Below are 15,997 nucleotides of genomic sequence, written 5' to 3' on the forward strand. Positions count from 1 at the left end.
AGTTCAGCCATATAGATCGACGAAGAGAGAGAGCAGTCGGTGATCAGCCTGGCAACTGACAGCGAAGAATGCAAGGAAGTCCGAAACCTCTAATATTCAGTTATAAATGTCTCAGTTTATTGCAGCATATTAAAAACAGTACAAAAAGGAATGCCAAAGAACAGTGAGCCACGCTTACGCGTTTTGGACCGAACAGGCCCTTGTTCACAGCATAAATGGTCATAAAACAATGTACTTTTTAAAAACCCGGAGAGAGTAGAAGACCCCCGTATTCCTGGGGCTTTCCATTTCAGCTGAAAGGGTTCTGAAGCCTGACTGTTCTCCGATGCCAAATCCTCTGTGTGGGTGTGGTAAGGAAGAGGCCCTTATGGCAGTGCTTACCTCCCTGCAGTGATCACTGGGAGTGTGCCCACAGACCTCTGCCAACCCGCTCTCCCGACTGACAGGGAAGAAGCAGTGAAGTCCTCTCTTGGCTGCAAATGAACTTGGATGGTCAGTAGTGGAAATTACCTCTTCCGTCCGTTCCCTATATCCTCTGGAGCAGCTTGAAATGTGGGAAGATACTTAAAAGAAAGTCTCGTGGCAGGAGCTCTACAGGTTAGCGTGCTCATGCCGCCATTGCCAGCCCACATCCCCAGTGGCATAATTTAATGTGATCACGTCCAGATATAAAGTTATGTCCTTTCTACAGGTTAGGGGATAACTTTATGATCGGTATGGGTCTGAAATTCAGGACCCCTATTGATCCTGAGAATGGGAGCCCCAGCCCGAATGGACCCTGTTCATGCAGAATTGTACATGTTCACTGCTGCTCCATTAATTTCCATGGTAGCGTTAGATATTGCCGAGTACAAACGCTCAGCTCTCTCCACATCCCCACTGACATCAATGGAGCAGTGGTGCACATGTGTGGGGAGTGCTGCCAAGAATTCAGGACATGCTGGGTGTGAAATCTCTGGATTGGTGGGGTCCCAGTGGTTGGACTCCCACCAATCATAAAGTGATCCCCTCAATCTTTTTTCTGGCCCCATTGAAAACAATGGGCGAGGCATTCTAAGGGAACGCCCAAAGATAGGACATGTCGTAATTTTTCATGCACCAAAAGAATAGGGTTCATATTCTCACAACACACAAATCTCGTGCAATTTTCTCTTCCGTGTGCAAGCGGCCTTAGGGTGAGTTCATTAAGGAGGATCTCTAATGGGATAAAATCAGTAGGGCTGGTCCCACAGCTCTGTAGTCATGGCCCCATGAACTCTATCACCGACGTTACCCATTGAAAGTGAACAGTGAGGACCGCCTACTTGACACATTGAAACCAACAACTGAAGAACCTAAGAGAATCCCATCGAGATGAAAAGAGGCGCATATGAAAAAAATAAACAGGAATAGAGTCAGCGGGGTCACAGTTACAGAGCAATGCAGCCCGCCCCACTGATTTTATCCTGTGAGAGGTCCTCTTTAATAAGGCTGAGTTGTAGACCAGTCTGAAAATGCAGCATAGGGAAATGTATCTCATGATACTTAAAGAGGTTCTCCGGAACTTTTACTATTGAGGACCTATACAATAGGTCATCAAAGGTTCAGCGGCGGTAGTCAGCCACTCGTGATCCCCACCGATCAGCTTATCATTGGACCCACTGTCAGTGCGAACAGCACTGGAAGCAGATAGCACTGTCAATATTTCAGTGGCCTGGGTTGGTACTGCAGGCACATCTTCCATTACATATGAACAGGGGACAAGTATGCCTATTGCCCCTGGGTGTGTTCTATTCTGAAATGCTATACAACACAGAAGGGGAAATATAAAAACAATCACAGAAAACAGCCATTACTTACTGAATAAGGAATGCATATAGATGGATCCTCTCACCATGCAGGTAGCTGACTACCAAATGAGGGAGCTAAATGCACCTGTGTAGGACACCGATGAGACAGCCACTCACACAGCCTCTTGATATAGAAGGGGGTGGCTGCTTGGCGTATGCTCCCACACAGAGTGGATACAAAGTGGCAGACAATTCTGATACATGTAGTTCACCATGCAGACCAGCAACCTATTAATGACACCGTAATAATTCAGCGGGTTGCTCTGCCAAGATACATCAGCCCACTAACCACTTCACGGTTCCTTGCGTTGTAGTGGGTCATTAGTGTAGGGACCCACTACAACGCAAGGAACCGTGAAGTGGTTAGTGGGCTGATGCATCTTGGCCAAAATCCAACTAATGCCTTGCATTTATTATATCATTCACATGCAATGTGCTTTAAGACTCCAGGGGGAGCCCAGGGTGGCAGTACCAATGTGGTTCACTGATGGAAGTGCAGAGCAACCCGCCGAATTATTATGGCGTCATTAATAGGTTGCTGGTCTGCATGGTGCACTACATGTATCAGAATGGTCTGCCACTTTGTATCCACTATGTGTGGGAGTATACACCAAGCAGCCACCTCCCTCTATATCAAGAGGCAGTGTGAGTGGCTGTCTCATCGGTGTCCTGCACAGGTGTAATTCGCTCCCTCATTTGGTAGTCAGCTACCTGCATGGTGAGAGGATCCATCTATATGCATTCCTTATTCAGTAAGTAATGGCCGTTTTCTGTGATTGGTATTCTGAAATGCTGCAGCCTTTCAGAAAAAAACACACTTTGCAGTTTGACTCGGAAATGGAGTTCTGAGTCACGGAGGCCGGCCACGCCAGCCCGTAACATGTAAAGTGATAACTCTCTCCCTATATACAAAATGCAGGAGAGCACTTCAGAATAAAACATACACAGGGGCAATATGCATACCTGTTGGCAGCATAAACCAGGTGACAGATTCCTTTTAAAGGGGTATTTCAGGACTCTGTTATTGAGGACCTATCCTTAGCATGCGCCATCATTACCTGATCAACGGAGGTCTGCCAATCAACTGTCTGAAGAGGTTGCATACTCTTCGAAGCTGCATAGCGCCGTACATTCCATAGTGTTGATGCCACATACAGCAGCTCAATTTCATCCCTTTGAATAGGACTGAGCTACTCTCAGGACACGTGTCGAATGAACATATCATCTCTGGCCTAAGAATAGGCTGCAGAGCTTGGCCTGTTTAAACAGCTGATCGGCAGGGTTATAAGTCACAGGTCATCAGTGTTTTAGTCCTGGAAAATCCATTCAAAGAGACTCTATCACCTACTTTTAGCCCTATTAGAATAGCGTATGGGCTGAAAGTAGGTTACCCCGTTATACTTACTTTCCCCGGTTGTTCCCCTTTTAATAACCTGCACATAAGAGGTAAAAGACTGAACAACTTCCGCAGCAGACGTTTATGTGCAGACTATTAAAAACTGCCATATATTTATTACGTAATCAGATGAACTATATAACTGAGAGATTAACAGCAATGCTCATCTAGTTCATACTAGTCTGGTATGTAGGTGACTCCACCTTCTGTCCATGTAAAAAATGTGCACATGTACGTTATATGGATCTGGGTGAGAATACTGGCAGTGAACTACGGAAGGGCGTGTTATGTCTTCTCACTCATATGGCCGCCAGGGGTTCCATTTACATCTATTACATTCAATGTAATCATAATTTGATTTGGCATTTTTCAGATTTTACTATCTCTATCAACCCCTACGCCAATTTCAGGCTGCATTCCCACGAACGTATATCAGCTTGGTTTTCACGCCGAGCCGATATACGTTGTCTCTCTCTGCAGGAAGGGGGGGGATGGAAGAGCTAGGAGCAGGAACTGAGCTCCCGCCCCCTCTCTGCCTCCTCTCCGCCCCTCTGCACTATTTGAAATGAGAGGAGGTGGGATGGGGGCGGGGCTAAGTGGCGCAAATTAGCCCCGCCCCACCTCTCCCCATTGAAAATAGTGCAGAGGGGCGGAGAGGAGGCAGAGAGGAGGCGGGAGCTCAGTTCCTGCTCCTGGCTCTTCCATCCCCCCCCCCCCCCCGCAGAGGAGAACGACGTATATCGGCTCGGCGTGAAAACCGAGCTGATATACATTTGTGTGAATGCAGCCACACACTGTATTATGGCCAAGTTTCCATGTCCACGGGGTTTACTGACCCAAACTGTCACCAATATAGATGGAAGTCGTGTGGACCATCCCCAGCACAGAAAAAGAAAGAAGATGTGAGGCACGGGCAGAAGTTGCTGCCGGCAGGGTTGGATTCTGCTGCGGGCTCCCACATGCGGAATCCGACACGCCTGTGGACATGAGGCCTTACAGTGCCTATAAAAAGTCTACACACCCCTGATAAATTTGTATTTCCGCCTTCAGTGTGGCCCGTTATCTGTACAATTCCATTGAAAAAAAACTGAAATAATTTAGGGTGGAAAAATAAAAAAAACAAAACTAAAATAATGTGGTTACATAAGTGTGAACACCCTCTTATATTTGGGGGTGTGGTTGTGTTCAGAATTAGCCAATCACATTTAACCTCCTGATAAATAGTAGTCCGTATTCTTTTTTTCCCCCATATAAAGTTCGGCTTTTCTAGGAGGATTTTCCTGATATTTTCTTAGTTGCTCCGTAAAGATCTTACAACACATCAAAGGGGTCTGATTCTTGGACAGTGTCAGTCAGGAGAAGGAGGCCAAGACATCTCCAAGGCATTACATATACCATGGGACACAGTGATGATGTCATCAAAAATTGGATGACATTTGCCACAGCAGTGACATTACCAAGAACTGAACGTTCCTCAGAAATTGCTGAAAAGACCAGAAGAAGATTGGTCTGGGGGGTGGCCAAGAGGCCGACAGCAACAGTAAAGGAGCTGCAGGAGTTTCTGGCAAGTACTGGTTGTGTAGTGCATGTGACAACCATCTCCTGTATTCTTCATATGTCTGAGCTGTGGACGGTGAAGATGGAGGAGGTAGCTTTATGCTTTGGGGCTGTTTTTTTGCTGCTGGATATGGGGCTTTAGCCAAGATGGAGGGAATAGTGAACAGTTCCAAATATCAGTCCATTTTGGCACAAAACCTTCAGGAAGCAGAATCACTGTAAGGCTAGCGATATTCCGTTGCAGGCAAGGAGGGGGGGAGCACTAAAAGGTCTCCGCCATGAGCCTATATTAATAATAGGCTCACCACGGAGAATCGCAGCATGACGCGATTTTAATCCCACGAACGGAAAATCGCTATGATTTTCTGCTCGTGTGCAGTAGGCTGCGTTTTCGATAGTTATCCTATCGAAAGTGCGTCATGCAAGCTCCATGTGTGATTTATCGCTGTGGATCTCGCAACGACACCTCGCCTGTGGACAGCCAGCCTAAGGTTGCAGTTTACAAGGGTGAGCGCCATAATGGTCCGAGAAACTTGAACCAATATCGTGCTTGCAAACATGAGATTTTTTGGTCAGCGCAATGCATTTTACAAAAAAATGCATCGTATTACATCGCTAAACGTGCGAGTTTTAATATGCACGAAAAACTTGCATGTTGCTCCAGTACTTATAATGGTAAAAATTGCAACATATGGTACGATGCGAGAGTGATGCGATTTTTACTTTCTGTAAGAAATAATAGGCACTATCGCCCAAGAATGGGACATGCTGCAATTTTTCCATCTTGAAGAGAAGAATCGCACATATAAACAGACCCATTGCAAATAATGCGTTCTAATTATGTACGGGCTTTGTGCATCTCGCAACGCACAAAACTCCCCCGATAAAATCACCCATGTAAATACGGCCGTACTTACACGTGTGAGTGTTTGACACCCACTATTGCCCCTATTTGCTGTGATGTCATAAACTACAAAACTGGACGTTACGGAGTGGAACTGAGTTGTCTTCAGATACGGATCCAGGTTTAGTTTGGGCATGGTCGACGGTCGTGTTCGTGTCTGGAGACCGTGGGTGGGGAGCCTCAAACCTGCCTTTGATGTGGAGCGGCACACTGCCCCCTGCTGGTGTGATGGTCCAGGTTGCCTTTGTATATGACAGTCGGTTCCCCCTACTAGTGGTACGAGGGACAATGACAGCTCACGATATGTTCAGGACATCCTGCAGCCATATGTGTTCCTCTGATTCCAAGAGGCAGCAGGATAATGCCCGGCCGCACACACAAGGGGGTCACAGGAGCCCCCACAACATTGTCACATTTCCGTGGCTGACCGGTCGTCAGATTTATCACCAATAGAACATGTATGGGACCATCTGGGACGCCAACTACAACAACCTATGAGTTTACACGATCTAGAGACATAATTACAGCAAATGTGGAGTGATATGCTGCAGGATACCATACAGAACCTGCATGCCTCCATGCCCGCCTGTATCACATCTTGTATTCAAGCTAGAGGCGGCACAACAGGGTACTAGAGCCTCCATGCTACCCGTATCACATCTTGTATCCAAGCTAGAAGCGGTACAACAGGATACTAGAGCCTCCATGCCCATATCACATCTTGTATCCAGGCTAGAGGCAGTACAACAGGGTACTAGAGCCTCCATACCCACCCTTATCACATCTTGTATCCAAGCTAGATGCGGTATAACAGGGTACTAGATCCTCCATGCCCGCCGTATCACATCTTGTATCCAAGCTAGAGGTGGTACAACAGAGTACTAGAGCCTCCATGCCCGCCGTATCACATCTTGTATCCAAGCTAGAGGCGGTACAACAGAGTACTAGAGCCTCCATGCCCACCTGTATCACATCTTGTATCCAAGCTATAGGCGGTACAGCAGGGTATTAGAGCCTTCATGCCTCCCATATCATATCTTGTATCCAAGCTAGAGGCAGTATAACAGGATACTAGAGCCTTCCTTCAAGTGGTCAGTTTTCCACAATGGATTCTCCTTTTGCTCTGATATGTAATCACTTACTTATATTACACAGAAGAAGTTTCATTGGATTTCGACAACTTCTATGGGAGGGATTGGTTTTTACAATGAGCGTATTTAATCCTTCATTGATGCCATGTTATAAATGTAACAAAAGAGCTGTTGTCTTAGGAAGTCAACCACACCACACATAGGTTGTCCCCTGATTGAAACCCCTGTATACCGTGTTTCCCCAAAAATAAGACACTGCCTTATATTAAATTTAGCCCCGAAAGAGGCACAATGTCTTATTTTCGGGTGAGGTTAAGGCTTATACTCACCCGGTCCACGGAGTCCGGGTCCTCGCGCTGGTCTCCGACGCTGCGGCAGGTTGCCATGCCAACCTGACCGAGGCTTCTTTTCTCTTCAGAGCCGACGCTGGATCCAACCAATCACAGCCATTTAGTGATGTCATTCACTGAATGGCTGTGACTAATCGAGCACCAGCTCTGATTGGCGGGCGTTCAATCCAAACAGAGCACTTGCTTGCCGAAGGCGGGGTAATTCAAGACCCCGTTACCAGAAAGAAGAGAATTCTCGGTCAAGCAAACATGGCAGCCTGTCTGCCGCAGCGTCAAGGACCAGCACGAGGACCCGAACGCTGGCAGGTAGGTGAGTATTTTTTCCCCAAGTAGTGTAGCTAGGGCTTATTTTCAAGGGAGGGCTTATATTTTAAGCCTCCCCAAAAAATCAAGGTACGGCTTATTATTGGGGCAGGTCTTATTTTCAGAAAAAATGCGGTAAGTCAGAGTGGAGAACTGCCAAAAGTGCCCTCTGCTGGACGCCATGTAATGCATTTCTCATGCAGTGGTGTTACAGAGCAAACGTATGATTGGCAATAACAATTGATCTCCGGGGGTTCTGGAGCCAGACCTCTTGGTCTCATGGTTAACCTCTCTTCTACTAATGTGCCACTATTACATTACTGTCTTATGTTGTGCCACAGTTGCAGTCACCATGGCTCTATAATATAACCTGGAGTTACGTCTTCTTCAGCAGCACCAGCCACAGATGCCCCCGATATTGGGGCAATGGCCACTGACACCTTCATAAATATGCACAATTGGATCAAGGCTCATCTATGACCTACTATAGTCAGGGGCCACACAGAACTCAGGGGCCACATAGCAGAACCCAGAATATACCCCACCAGGAAAATCTATGTATATATAGTTAGATACAGCTCTATACAGTGATAGTGATTACAGTGCAGTTACATCTAGTGATAGTGATTACAGTGCAGTTACTTCCAGTGATCACAGGTGTCATTTCCTCTAGTGACATCCGCTTTCACTTCTTAGAGTCCAGTTCACCATGAAAACGATTCTTGCAACCACAACTCACACCTCCCGATCCTGCTGCTACCCCAATGAACCTCTCAACAATTCCCCCATAGTACTAGTGCCCTCAACTAATAGTTCTTCCAACTAGTAATAGTGCCCCTCTCAATGGCCCTAATAGTAATACTGCCCACCTCAGTGGCACTAACTAGTAATAGTACCCCCTTAGTGGCCCCAATAAAAGTAGTGCCCTCTCTCACCGGCACCAATAGTAATAGAGCCCTTTTAGTAGATCAGTCCCAGATATATGGACAATAGGTGAGATAATCAACACGTGTCAAAAAAGCCGATCAATTAATGCATAAGCTATATATGATAAAAGCCTCACTCACACGAACGTATGGGTGTGCGTATTACATGCGTAAAATCCATGGTACACGGCAAATACGCATGTACATGTGCATTCGCTGTGTATGTTCAATCCCCATAGCCTATATTGGGGTGTAATAATAGGACATGCCGTATTTTTTTGCGCTCATATTTTGCGCGAACGAAGTCACACAATGATAGTCTACAGGATATTAGTATTGTGTATTACCCGCGCGAAATAATACGTGCGTAATATGGGGTGAGAATACACTCATGTGAGCCCGAAGGCCGGATTCACACGAGCGGATTTGTGCATAAAACATTTGGACATGCAATACGCAGAAAATAGAACCCACTGATTTCAATGGGCTTGTTCACATGCGTGTATTTGGCTGCGCAATTCCGTCGCACAAGAAAATACACAGCATGCTCTATTTTCTTGCGCAGGGAAGGAAACCATCTTGAACTCATTAAAGTAACTGGCCATTTCAATGGCTAAGCGCAGTAAAAACCACTATTGCACACGCAAATGTGCAATGCCTGATGCGCAACAATGCGGCGCAAATACGCATACGCTTGTCGCTATCATGTCGTAATAGCGCCGTGAAGGGAGCGTAACCGTGCATCTTACTGTACTTTTCTGCGCCGCTGGGCCCGTTCACATCGGCGAGGGACACGCCTGCGCCATGACTGAACAGACTGCGCAACCTAATTAGTCCCCAGTGTTACTGATTAACACCACAAAATAGCGCAGTTTAGTTACCTGGGTGCACACAAAAACGGAGCGTGTCGCGTTTATTTTCACACCCGCAAAAACGCAGAATGTGATGGAGCCCATTGAAATTAATGGGTTTTAGGCCGCCTGCAGACGAGCGGGTCGGATCCGGCAGAAAGAATTCTCGCCGCGGGACCCGACCCGAGAGCCTGCAGTGACGAGCGCGTACTCTCCTGCGCCTGGCGGCCCCAGCTCTTTCATGTGCCGGCTGCCGCGCAGCCGGCGCATGCGCAAACTGGAGCCGGCGGCCAGGTGAGTGCGAGCCCCGCACAAAAATAGGACATGCCGCGGTTTGTTTGCCGCGCGGCCAAACCGCAGCCATCTGCATAGGAGTGCGTATTGTAATGCACTCCTATGCAAACTTTCAGTGGCGGAAATCCCGCGGGAAATGCCGCCGCGGGATTTCCGCCCGTGTGCAGGCGGCCTTAGTCGCTCTGCAGAAAAAAAAAAGCTCCTCTGCAGAAGCTCTTTGGCCGGTCTCACAGAAGCGTATTTGCGCATAAAGTTTGTTACGTACGCAGAACGCAGAAAACAGAACCCGTTGATTTCAGAGGGTTTGTTCGCAGGCACGGATTTTGCGCGCGTAACTGCGTTGTGCATGAAAAAAGGTTTTGTTTTTTTTTCATGTGCATTAAAAAATGTGGCCATTTCCACGGCTGCGAGCATCGGTGCGTCTTGTTTGTGCGCACAATTGTGCACGATTTGCGTACGCAAAGAGTATAGTCAAAAATGCAGCGGCACGCTCAAATACGCAGATCCGCTCACGCACAAGTGAAGACGGCTTTGGGTGGACGTCACACGAACGTAAGCGCAATTGTGCTCTGTGAACGAGGCTTTTTTTTGCGCGTATATGAGCGTATTTTACCGTATCCCTCTCTCCCAGGGCACGCTGATTTGCGCGCAGCAAAAAAAGCACCAATTGAAATGGCGAATCAGTCTAGTTAGTCGCAGACGTGTTATTTTCCTGCCGGAATTACACCGTGTTTCGCACATCTTCTTGCGTATTGCGGGCATTTATGGTGTCCCTCCCCCAATACACTTCAGCGGGGCATTCGGTGCGCAAAAACGCAGGAAAATACGAGCGTATTCTATTTTTTTGTATCGCACACAAACTACGTGCATGTGAACAAACCAATAGGTTCCATTCTCAGCGTATTGCCCGCGCAAATCCGTCAGTGTGAAGCCTTATGAGGCACATACAGCATATAGTATATGATGCCCTCTGCTATAGCGGATAACGATATGTATATCTATCGCCACAGCCGATGCAAGGCAAATATCAGTCATCACGTGACATGTCCTGTATCGGGCCACGTGACACTGCGAGTTACCATGCACGGCGGGCATATTAACACATTCTGCCGCAGTTCTACAGCGCGGCCGATTCAGCCAATCAGCTGGCTGGAATCGGCATCACGTGACTCAGCGGCGTGCCCGAGCATTGCCGTGCACGATGAGCTGTGCCCGCGCGTCACGTGGGCTGTGACGTCACCGAGCCTTGCATTTGCCCGCGGATTTTGAACAGTATCGATCTACGGAGGAAGCAAGCAGATGGTTGGAGCCTTTTCCCCAATTTACAAGATGGGAGAGTAAGATTTGTGCTCTACGTGTGGTGAGTACCCACCTGAGATTTGTGCGCTACGCTGTGCGCTACGTGTGGAGACGCGGTCACCTGAGATTTGTGCGCTACGCTGTGCGCTACGTGTGGTGAGTACCCACCTGAGATTTGTGCGCTGTGCGCTACGTGTGGAGACGCGGTCACCTGAGATTTGTGCGCCACGTGTGGAGATGCGGTCACCTGAGATTAATGTGCCGTGCGCTACGTGTGGAGACGCGGTCACCTGAGATTTGTGCGCCGTGCGCTACGCTGTGCGCTACGTGATGAGACGCGGTCACCTGAGATTTGTGCGCCGTGCGCTACGTGTGGAGACGCGGTCACCTGAGATTTGTACGCTGTGCGCTACGTGTGGAGACGCGGTCACCTGAGATTTGTGCGCCGTGCGCTACGTGTGGAGACGCGGTCACCTGAGATTTGTGCGCTGTGCGCTACGCTGTGCGCTACGTGTGGAGACGCGGTCACCTGAGATTTGTGCGCTGTGCACTACGTGTGGAGACAACACCCAAGATTTGTGCCCTACGTGTAGTGAGTACGTCACCTGAGATTTGTGCGCTACGTGTGGAGACGCGGTCACCTGAGATTTGTGCGCTACGTGTGGAGACGCGGTCACCTGAGATTTGTGCGCTGTGCACTACGTGTGGAGACAACACCCAAGATTTGTGCCCTACGTGTAGTGAGTACGTCACCTGAGATTTGTGCGCCGTGCGCTACGTGTGGAGACGCGGTCACCTGAGATTTGTGCGCTACGCTGTGCGCTACGTGTGGAGACGCGGTCACCTGAGATTTGTGCGCTACGTGTGGAGACGCGGTCACCTGAGATTTGTGCGCTGTGCGCTACGTGTGGAGACAACACCCAAGATTTGTGCCCTACGTGTAGTGAGTACGTCACCTGAGATTTGCGCGACGCCACCTGGCGCAACCTGTCTTTTTTTGCAGATTTGTGCGCCTTATTGCAAAATTACGTGTGGAGAGGATCCTGATGTTTGGATGCGTTTCGAGAAGAATTTCGCTTCGCTCGGACACCATCTGACATCAGCGAGGTAAGCTGCTGCATCTGCCCAAATTTTCATCGCGTGCATCTGCTCATATGCGCATATTTGCAGGTTTTCGCTTGCATCTGCTGATATGCGCATATTTGGCGCATATTTGCAGGTTTTCGCTTGCATCTGCTGATATGCGCATACTTGGCGCATATTTGCAGGTTTTCGCTTGCATCTGCTGACATGCGCATATTTGGCGCATATTTGCAGGTTTTCGCTTGCATCTGCTGATATGCGCATACTTGGCGCATATTTGCAGGTTTTCGCTTGCATCTGCTGATATGCGCATATTTGGCGCATATTTGCAGGTTTTCTCCTGCATCACCTGATATGTGCATATTTGCAGGTTTTTGCTTGCATGTGGTGATATGCTCTCCGTTTTCCACAGGACGACTCGTGTGGAGAGTAACCTGACATTTGGCTGCGTTTTGTACAACGTACGGAACCGGAGATTGGCGTTTTAGGTGCTGATCTCACATTTGCCCCCCGCCTTTTGGAGAGGACGACTCTTCTGGAGAGGAATTTCGCTTCGCTAGGACACCACCTGACGTCACTCGGCGAGGTAAGCTGCTGCATCTGCCAAATTTTTCATTGCTTGCATCTGCTCATATGTACATGCATGCCTGTATGCGTACATGCGTGCATGCCTGTATGGGTACGTGCATGCATGCCTGTATGCGTACATGCCTGTATGCGTGCCTGTATGCGTACGTGCCTGTATGCGTACGTGCGTGCGTGCCTGTATGCGTACGTGCGTGCGTGCCTGTATGCGTACGTGCGTGCGTGCCTGTATGCGTACGTGCGTGCGTGCCTGTATGCGTACGTGCGTGCGTGCCTGCGTGCGTGCCTGCGTGCGTGCGTGCCTGTGTGCGTGCGTGCGTGCGCGCCTGTATGCGTGCGTGCGTGCGCCTGTATGCGTGCGTGCGTGCGCCTGTATGCGTGCGTGCGTGCGCCTGTATGCGTGCGTGCGCCTGTATGCGTGCGTGCGTGCGCCTGTGTGCGTGCGTGCGTGCCTGTATGCGTGCGTGCGTGCCTGTATGCGTGCGTGCGTGCCTGTATGCGTGCGTGCGTGCCTGTATGCGTGCGTGCGTGCCTGTATGCGTGCGTGCCTGTATGCGTGCCTGTATGCGTGCCTGTATGCGTGCCTGTATGCGTGCCTGTATGCGTGCCTGTACGCGTACATGTATGCGTACATGCCTGTATGCTCACATGCATGTATGCTCACCCACTTACTCAGCCACCCCCTCTCTCTCACACACACATTTGCTGTGTTAAATTCGTCTTATTGGCCGAAAAAGACATTCCATTAGATTTGAGCATTTAATTCCTTTTTTTAGCACACGTACAGGTTCCATCACAATACTGCACCTAATCTGCACTAACTGAACAAACCTTCGGAGAAACATACCAATTGTCCAAATAAGATATCTTTATCTATTAAAGTAGGAGTGAAGAAAAGCAGGGACAGTGCAATAACTATGAAAACCCACGGAATTAAGCCAATTGCAGGCAGGGTTAATTTTTTTTCTCTTCCTCGTTATAGGTCAGCTGATACGTTTTGGTCAGAATCTTGCACTGTGGTAGCCGTTTCCGGTGCTCGCAACCGCAGAGTTGAATCACCAGAGAGCCAGAAGTTCCCAGATGTTGGCTCCGGGGGACGCTTAAAAGCTGGAAATGGCCCATCACCTGCTATGGAAATCCATCATCAGGATCTGATGGAGCAGTACGATGAAGATTGTCAGGTTGCATGTGATGCTGCTCACTGTCCCTCGTTAGTCGGTTCACAGTTCATACACTAAGCTATTTATCCCCTTAGAGAACCAGGCTGTTTGCGCCTTTGTGACAGACCGAAAATTTGGAACTTTACATGTGTCACTTGACACATCATAAGTCCGTAAAGGTTTTGCATATCCAAGTGACTGTGACATGGTTTTCTTCCCCTTGTTGTACTTCTGTTAGGTAGTAAAAAAGGACTGTTAAAAGTTGTGTATATTTATTAAAATTGCTACTTTGCACAATTTTGAATTTTCATTTTTTCGCATTGTCAAATGTCATATATAAAATAAGTGCCAACATACTGTACAAATCTCTGCGAACATATAGATTTCCATCTGTTCACTTTATTCTGGATGCACGGTTTAAAACTTTGGTAAATTTATTTTTTCCATTTAGGAGACGTACAAATTTAACATTACTTTTCAGAATTTAGAGGAACACTTAGGCCTCATGTCCACGGGGAAAATCAGGCCCGCTCCGGATTCTCCATGGAGAATCTGCAGCGGGTCCCTCCTGCCCCGCGGACATGAGCGCTGAAAATAAGAATAAATCAGAATTAACTTACCTCTCACACGCTCCAGATACTTCATTCGCTGCGGCGTCATCTTCTCTCGTCGCGGCCGGATCTTCTTTCTTCGGCTCGGCGGATGTGCATGATGACGTCGGTGACGTGCCCCGCGCATGCGCCGGGCCGAAGCAAAATGATCCGGCCGCGACTGAGAGAAGATGGCGCCGCGGCGAAGAGAAGAACCGGAGCGTGTGAGTAAAATCTGATTTTTGTGTCCCGCGGATCCGGACGCCTTCCATAGGCTTCAATAGAAGCCCGCGGGAGCCGTCCCCGCGGGAGACTCGCACGAAAATGGAGCATGGTCCAGATTTTTTCATGCTCCTTTTTTTTTTAAATCACTTTTACAGGGCGGATTTGCCGCGGTTTTGCCGCAGCAGATCCGCCCGCGGCAAAACCGCCCGCGGCCGCTAAGCCCGGGATTAGCCAGCCATGTGGACGAGGTTTCTCAGAAATCTCGTCCACACGGGACGGCTAATCCGCTGCGGTAAATCCGGTTGAAACCGAGGCTGCGGCGGCCGCAGCCGCGGTTTTAAAAGAAGCAGCATGCTCATTCTTTTTTTCATTCCGCTGCGGCCGCGCTCTCCTCTATGGGAGCGCCGGCCGCAACGGAAGAGCAAGCGGCCGGACCGCTTCAAAGCCGCCGCGGCTTAAACCGCAGCGGCTCTGCCGGCGGAGATCTCGCGGTTTTTGCTGCGGCTAAACCGCGAGATTTCCGACGGCAATCCGCCCCGTGTGACCCTAGGCTTAAAATCCGCTGCAGATTTTAATTCTTATTTTGCCCGTGGACATGAGCCCTTAGTTTTCCTACACCAATCCTGCTAGGTGTCATAATTAAGGATGAGCGAGTATACTCGCTAAGGCACTACTCGTTCAAGTAATGTGCCTTAAACGAGTATCTCCCTGCTCGTCCATAAAGATTCGGGGACCGCTGCGGCTGACAGGTGAGTCGCAGGGGAGAGAGAGATCTCCCCTCTGTTCCTCCCGGCTCTCCCCCGCGGCGGCCCCGAATCTTTAAGGACGAGCGGGGAGATACTCGTTTAAGGCGCATTACTCGAACGAGTAGTGCCTTAGCGAGTATACTCGCTCATCCTTAGTCATAATGATAGATACTTACAAATTACCACATTTTAAAAACTGCACCCCTTAATGTATTCTCTGAGAGGGTCAGGGGTATTTTGACCCCACATTTATTTTTAGGAATTAATGCAATTTAGGAGACCAAATAATATTTAATTTTTAGAAAACCTGTCCTTTTCAAGACCTTTTTTTTTTCTATATTGCACATCAAAAGGAGGATTGAACTTCCGAAATGGACACCCCTGTTTTGTCTCGTGTTCACAAGTATACACATTGTGGCCCTAATGTTATGTCTGTATGCACCACTGGGCCCAAAAAGAAAGGAGTAGTCAGTGGCTTTCTGAAGAGACTGTTACAATCGTGTGAGCAGATAAAGCAGAGGGCCCACACGATCGTGACTAAAGGAGTGGTAGTCTAGTAGTATACACGCACACAGGGAACACAGGAGAGTCACACAGTATCCAGGCAACCAAGCCTGTGCTACAGGGGGGATGACAGTGGCCCTACCTAAGCGGGGGCATCAGCCCAGTAAGAGGACGGCCCAGCGATCTTAAGAACTGGGCCCTAGCAGATCCGAGGAGCCACACCAAAGAACAGGAGTCATACACATGCCACATAACAGACACCGCCAACTGCATCAGGAGCAGGACAGGGCACACCGCCAACTGC

At 48.7% G+C, this 15,997-nt stretch overlaps 1 long non-coding RNA gene across 2 annotated transcripts; it reads left to right on the forward strand.

Moving 5' to 3' along the window:
• Positions 1-10,598: 10,598 nt before the first annotated feature.
• Positions 10,599-13,905, forward strand: LOC136580826 (uncharacterized). Of its 2 annotated transcripts, XR_010787018.1 has the most exons (4): positions 10,599-10,861; positions 11,804-11,907; positions 12,296-12,469; positions 13,451-13,905. It is a non-coding gene; the product is annotated as an uncharacterized lncRNA (long non-coding RNA). The 2 variants fall into 2 exon arrangements; XR_010787017.1 differs by lacking the exon at positions 10,599-10,861 and having other exon boundaries at positions 11,309-11,907.
• Positions 13,906-15,997: the final 2,092 nt, after the last annotated feature.

The sequence above is a fragment of the Eleutherodactylus coqui genome, chromosome 10, assembly GCF_035609145.1.
Source record: "Eleutherodactylus coqui strain aEleCoq1 chromosome 10, aEleCoq1.hap1, whole genome shotgun sequence".
Lineage (NCBI taxonomy): Eukaryota > Metazoa > Chordata > Amphibia > Anura > Eleutherodactylidae > Eleutherodactylus > Eleutherodactylus coqui.